Raw genomic sequence first — 6,821 nt, 5'->3', positions numbered from 1 at the left:
CTAGTGAGCATGACTAAGTAGACAAACCACATCAGATTCAGGAAACTCTGAGATGAAAGTAGTTGGAGACTAGAAGAGTAGTTGGTGGAGGAAATATCATTTATTCTTTCTTTCACATCTGCTTATGGGCACTGTGGGAAGCAGGGCACTGGGCTAGTTGGGCATTCGGCCTGAGTCAGTATCCCTGTTCTTTTGTTTTTATGATACAATTATTTATTGCCATTAAACCATTAATATGAATATGACAACACTGAGTAATAGTTTATTGACCCCTTTTGTCATACAATGTTCAAAACAAACCTCGTATTCTGTGAATGTTTATACAAACCAACATTACATTTTGTAAATACATGTGATGAGATGTTCAGTGAGCGTAGTCAAATAAGCCTTTCTTGTGTTCATCAAATGCTCACAGAACCGAGGATTTAGATTACAAATTATATTATGTTCCTCTACAATAATGTAGAGCAAATAGAAGGTTTTAGCTCCTGTTACAATAATAAATAAGCTATTCTAGAAGTTAACAAGTCTACTTTCCAAATCCCCAGAATATGAAAATTTAAGACTTTGCTTCTTATGTTCCCCCATCAGGGATGTTCTGGGAAGTAATGAAGTGAGCATTATAATGTGATTCAGGGAATGGTTTTTCTGTGTATTTATACTTGTCTGCATGTAGCACTCAGCCAGCATCTTACACTGATATATCTGTGATGCAAAACATTTAATGTTGTTTCTCATGACACTGGGAGAGTGTGGGAAAGAAATATGTGACGGTGTAGGAGAGAAATGTGGGAGCCACAGAAGAAACAACGTTTACAAACTAAAATCTCGAGGTACCTTGCCTGGTCAGATATTATCAGAGCAGCTTCATGATCCAGTATCTCGGGAAAGACATAAAATCTACAKGCAGAAAACGACTACTCTGATAAAACATATTTTCACTAAAGCTGTGACTGCCAGACATATGCAAAATTTAGCATGTTTAGAAAGTTTTAATCTTACACATACTTTGCCATATTTCAAAAGGTTCAGGTTCAGTATCTGCRTACCTAACGTACACAAAAGTGATTTAGCTCCACTGTTCACATACACTAGATACATCTAGATACACTAGACACATCCACAGACCATAAATAAGGGATTGTGAAAGGCATAAAGACTGTAATAGTCTTCCCTTTCACAACAGAGCATATATTTCTTTTTAACCAGAACTATGTGCTGGCAGTTGGATAATTCACAAATGTTTATCTTGGARCGAGCATTGTGGCCTTCTGTAAACTGGATTTGTGTCCAGTATTCTTGCTCACTCAGGAAGCATTGGTGAAAATGACATTTGAACTCTAACATACTATTATATCTATTCTGTTTTTACATCACCATCAAATGCCAACATTTATTCATCCAGAAGGCTGTCAAGGGTTTTGAATGTCAGTGTGTTTTCTTTTCTTTGCCAAATCCTGAATTTAAACCTCTTAATGGAAGCTTCGGTATTTGCCATACACTTTGAAAACTGCTCTGTTCTTTCCTTGTAATARCTAGGATCATTAAATCGTAAGAAAATCCGGAAGGCAAGCAATCTAACTAAGCAGGCCTTTGTTTTGTGGCTTACACGATAACTCAGACAGAATTGGTCAAGCAAAAAATCCTGCTTTTCTGAATGCAGTGGGGAAGAGTGGATTAGTACCCTGCCTCTTTCTAACCACCATGCCTCAGTAATAAGAAGCAAACTTGCATTTGTTGCCAAAGAGATGAAAGTGTAAAAACGCATTCAGTGAAATAACAGAAAGTTACTTTCACAACAAGGCACTTCTCATGTTGGCTGGCACTTCCACAGCTTCCTGGGGATTTAGGGACTGCAGTATGGCTTGCCTGACCCTGAATGTGCCATGGTCTGATGTATGCTAACCCCAGCCCATATAACTTCTTGGAAGGAAACCTTCAAATACACTCAATACCCCTGTTTTGTCACCCGTTATCAATGTGACCATATTCAATCTTCCATCAGCTCACTTTTAGTATTGGTAAACTGGCCTGGCTACGCAGCAAAATTGGAGTTGCTCTGATTTCAGGCTGCTCTCTGTCTTTTTGTTAACATCTTCAAGCTACTTCGTGCATGAAGTGGAAAAATTGAATAGTCTGAGTAGTGTTAAGTAGTTTTCGGTCTGGTTTGTTTTTGCTAATCGCTGCTATCGCCACCTCTCAGCCTGTAGACAGAAACAGCTCTTCAACAACTGAGGTCTTCCTGCATTATCAGTGTAGTGGTTAACACAGAAAGATGCTTCAAACAGTCCAGTATCAGCGGTGGTTGATTTTTTTTTTTCTTTTTCCCCAGATAATCAGTCTACACTTTAACTCCACTCTTGTTTTTGACGTGAGTGCGTGTTGCTTCAAAATGGAAACAAATATTGATTTCAAAACTCCTGGCAAAGATTCTAATACAGGATACAGATCATCTCGGCTTATCTGGTTCTGCACGTCTGCATGTAACATTGTTTGGAATTTCAGCATCTTTGTTCTGCACTTCATTCTCACTGCTTATAGTTGGAGTTGTGGCAAAACCGAAAATCAGCTTTTTGTTTCTTTTTTCTTCTCTTCAAGCCCCATGGGTAAATCACTGCTGACGTAGTTGGAAACATTTTTTCCTTACAATTATTTGGACTCAGCCTTCAGGCTTCTTGCCTGAGATCTGCTGCCTCCTGCAAAACGGGAACAATGTCGGGCGACTACTAGTAGATGGGTACAGCGACTGGAAAGGTTTGGAGCATTAGGTGGTCTGGGGCGGCATGACTGCGGGAGGAATGTTATGCCTGCTGCCGGCCAGCCGTGGCAGAGTGGCAGCACGTGGGTACTTTTAGGCTGTGAGTACTTTTAGGCTGGCTGGGTTCCACGTTCTTCCAGGACCTGCTCCCAGAGAGACAGCAGCAGCTCTTTCATTTGCACCTGGACCAGCCGTGCTTGGCATGCATGCGGCTAGCCTTCCCCGTCACTCCCTGCCACTCCATCCTCCTGGGAAAGAGCTGCTTCCGAAATACTCAGGGATTTCAGCACGCTGTGACCACTCAGGCACTCTGTTGCTGATGCGGGAGGTTGGTACRACATCTCCGAGAGGGCAGAGGAGGATTCACAGGACCTCTTGTGCCATCTACGGGGCTGTTTATCATCTTCTACAGACAGCTTTGCTTTGCTTGCAGACCTTCGTGCTCATGCAAAACACTGAGGGGCTCTGCCGACAAGAAGTTTGAAAGCGCTGCCTGGAGGGACTCGGGTCTGTGAAACTTCGGAATCGGTTTTGTGTTAAAACTCTTGTACGCTGTAGTCAGTAAGATGGAGCCCTGCAGCGTGCCGACTGTCATTCATTGGGATGCTGCTAAGCCACCATAACACATGGAGGTCACTTCTGTATGTTAAATGAATATTCATAGGTCAATCCTCCGCTCTTTGTAAACGACAGGAATCCTGCACTTTGTACTGCATTAGGAGAAATGGGCAGCAGGAGTGCTTTTGCCTCTAAGTCAAAATGGGCATAATCAATCTTAATCTTTGTTGTCCGCTGCTAATCATTTCACACAACTACTTCTCCTCTCTGCTTATTCCTCCAGGAACAGCTTGAGTGATATTCCTGCTCAATCTTCCAGCCACAGGAGCATCTTGGATGTTGAAGAGCCAGAACAGCAAAAAAGGGGAATGAAAGCTGGAGGCTCTACTGCTTTCGGAGGGCGCCTGTCCTGGGCTTGCAGATCCCCAGTCAGCTGGACTTTAGTCAACTCTTCGGAAGAACCTGTGAAGCGAGCAAACAGATTGCGACACCCTGATCCTTCAGCGGCTCGCCCCTGCCTACTAACGAAACGCAGCTGCTGTTAGCAGAGCGTAACAGCAACGACACGGGCGGTTTCGCCGGTCGCAGGGAGCGCGGCAGGTTCAGCTGCCGTGCCGCTCCCTGACAGGCCTGGGCGCACGGGCCCAGCAGCCGCCGGGAAGGYGACGCTACCCACTGCCACAGGGCCTCGCGTGTGGGAGGGCCGCCTTTTTCCTAACAAAAGCCTAAGGATTGCGGGGAAAAAAAAGACCTACCGAACAATTCGGTCGTTTCTCCTGGTAACGCTGGAGAAACGCTCGCTCTACAGGCAAAGCGAACGCGACCAAAATCCCCGCGACCGAGGACAAAACGCRTCAGGCGGCTCAAGGCTCGAAGGCCTAGTGGTCTGAACTGAGCCGTGGGGAGGCAACGTTTGAGTTAAGTGCTTCGGCACACTGTCTTTAGCCTCTTTCGTGCAAAATACACCACGTTATAGAAAGGGTTTCCACGGCCCGGCCCGGCCCGGCCCGGCGGCGCTTGCCGCGGCCGGCGCAGCTCCACAGCCCCGGCGGCGGCGGCGGTCCGCCACGCGCGCCCCCAGCCTCTTCCGTCCCGGCGTGCCCCGCGCCGGGGACGCTCTAGCCGCCGTCTCTGTGGGCGGAAGGGGGCGGGCCGGGCCGGGGGTGTGGTGGCGCCGCCGCCGCCTCCGCGCGGCTGGGACAGGCCCGGGGCCGCGGCGAGGGGCGGGGGAAGGTGAGAGGCCGGGGGTGGGCCGGGTTGTTTCTCCTCCTCCTCCTCCTCCGGCCCCTTCTTGAGACCCCCGGCGGCGGCTTGGGCTGGTCTGGGGTTGTCCGGGGTGCTCGAGGGTGTGTGTCGGACGAGGGGCCCTGGGGGAGATGTGGGGTGAGGGGGGCTGCTGTGGGGGTTTGGGGCCCTGGGAGAGGGAAGGAAGGTTTGGGGATGCCTGTGGTGTGGGGGAGGGAATAAGGGGGATTTGGGGYCCTGGGGGTGTGTAGGGTGAGCAGGGCTGCTGTGGGGGTTTGGGGCCCTGGGGGAGGGCAAGAAGGTTTGGGGGGCGTCTGTGGTGTGGGGGAAGGAATAAGGGGGATTTGGGGCCTTGGGGGTGTGTAGGGTGAGCAGGGCTGCTGTGGGGGTTTGGGGACCTGGGGGAGGGAAGGAAGTTTTGGGGATGTCTGCGGTTTGCAGAAGGGAACAAGGGGGATTTGGGGCCCTGAGGGTGTGGGCTGGGAGTGTGTGCCGTGAGCAGCAGTGCTCTGAGGGTTTGGGATCGTGTAGGAGGGAAGCAAGGTTTGGGGGTGTCTGGGGGGGGCTTGAGGGGTGTGAGGGAGGCTTTTTAGTATGAGGGAATGCCTTGATGAGGGAGATGGCTTTCAAGGTTTCTGGGATGACAAAAGCGTGCAAGGAGGGAGTGCTGGTTGGGGTTTTGGCGCTCTTAATGCAGGGGAAAAGAGGAGTGGATAGAGGTTAGGGGTGCTGAATGCGGTGGTTGGAGCGGGGTGGATGGGGGCAGGGTTTCTAATTATGTGGGTTGGTGAGGGTATGGGGGTAGGCTGGTGGGTTTTCAGGAGGCTTCAGGGTACRGGTGGGTGGATGTTTGGGAGCACTTAGGGTGGCTGATGTTTCTGAGAGATTAATTTAGGGGAAGAGCTTGGGACTCTTAGAGGGTGGGTAAGGTGTGATTTGGGCGGGGAAGACTGTCTAGTGAGGCAGGGGATTTGATGGGGGAGCTGAATGCGGGGATCTGAGTTTTGTGCAGCATATGTTTGTGGTAGTTGATAGGAGTATGTGTGCATAGGAGATTTATGACRACAAAGGTTTTCTACTGGCTCTCCTTTGAAGTTAAGTGTAAAGCATATATTCACATAGTTGAAAATGCCACTGGACAGGCTGTCTCACATATTTCAGTCRCTCGTGGCTGTGAGTTTTCTCTGTATTCTTTACAGCAGAGAAGGKTTTTTTTGGCAATCTGTTCCTGGGTTGGCGCTTGAGAGTGGGTGGGCTTTGTGTCAGGGTTAGTAGATCATATCTATTCTGTTCTACTTTGTATATAGTTGTGTATCAAGAGCTTACAGGCTCTTCAAACCACACATCCTGATTTTGAAATTGAGATAGCATCATGCTTTCAAAATCTTTTTACTTGCTGCTGGATCTGAAGAGTAGTGCTTCTCGCACTGTAGGTCTGTGATTTCACTAGCTTGGTCAGCATTGGTGTGAGCGTTAAAGGAGAGTATTTGAGAAGTGAGAAGAAAGAGATGGATACAGTTACCAAAATCTTAGAAGACTTATAATTTATTTGCASTTCAGATTTGCCTTTTTGTATGTGTGAGAAAAGGATAATATTTACTTAGTGATCCAGCAGAGAAGCAGTAACTGCCTTCTTTCTCTTAAACCATCTCTTAATCCCTTTTCCTGTTGGTTGAGACTAAAACCAGTGCATTAGCTGCAGCTCTATTAAATGCTTTATGTTTGATTAAGAAAATATGAATCKCTTTCATATCTTGGTGTGCCACTGCTAACTGGGTGTGACTGAAGCTTATGCACCAGAGGAAAGCTGCATTACATGTAATAGTTACCATCAAGTATCGAGCTGTCACATGTCTCAAAAAACTTTAAGCARACTGCTTCAGGAGCCTCCCTGAGTGTGGTAATGTTCACTTACGCTTCCTGATCTTTCAGCGGGGAGATCGGAACTTGACACAGTAGTTGCGTGTTGTTGGGTTTGAAATTGGCCTGTATGCCACCTCTGGAAAGGGAAACGTGACTCTGAACAAGGAGAGAAAATGAATGCTTGAGAGACTTACTGCTAACAAGACAGTCCCTATTAAATATTAACCTGTTCTTGCAAAGGACACTTCTGTTTTCAATGGTTAGATAGAATAATTGCTTAAGTAAAGAACAGTATTTTAAAAATAATGCGCACCCCTCCATCAGCTTCATTGACGTTTGCTTTCAGAGCCTGTCGRATAGATACTTTTTTTAAGTACAGAAAAAAAGGTAGGAGTTC

The 6,821-nt window shown here is 47.3% G+C and overlaps 1 long non-coding RNA gene across 1 annotated transcript; it reads right to left on the bottom strand.

Moving 5' to 3' along the window:
- Positions 1–240: 240 nt before the first annotated feature.
- LOC112969273 lies at positions 241–4,326 on the bottom strand. The gene is made up of 2 exons (XR_003254679.1): positions 4,072–4,326; positions 241–3,778 (listed from the first exon to the last, which is right to left on the bottom strand). It is a non-coding gene; the product is annotated as an uncharacterized LOC112969273 (long non-coding RNA).
- Positions 4,327–6,821: the final 2,495 nt, after the last annotated feature.

This window comes from Apteryx rowi, unplaced genomic scaffold, assembly GCF_003343035.1.
Source record: "Apteryx rowi isolate R43461 unplaced genomic scaffold, aptRow1 scaffold_109, whole genome shotgun sequence".
In the NCBI taxonomy this organism is placed as follows: domain Eukaryota; kingdom Metazoa; phylum Chordata; class Aves; order Apterygiformes; family Apterygidae; genus Apteryx; species Apteryx rowi.
This window is presented reverse-complemented; position numbering and strand designations above follow the sequence as displayed.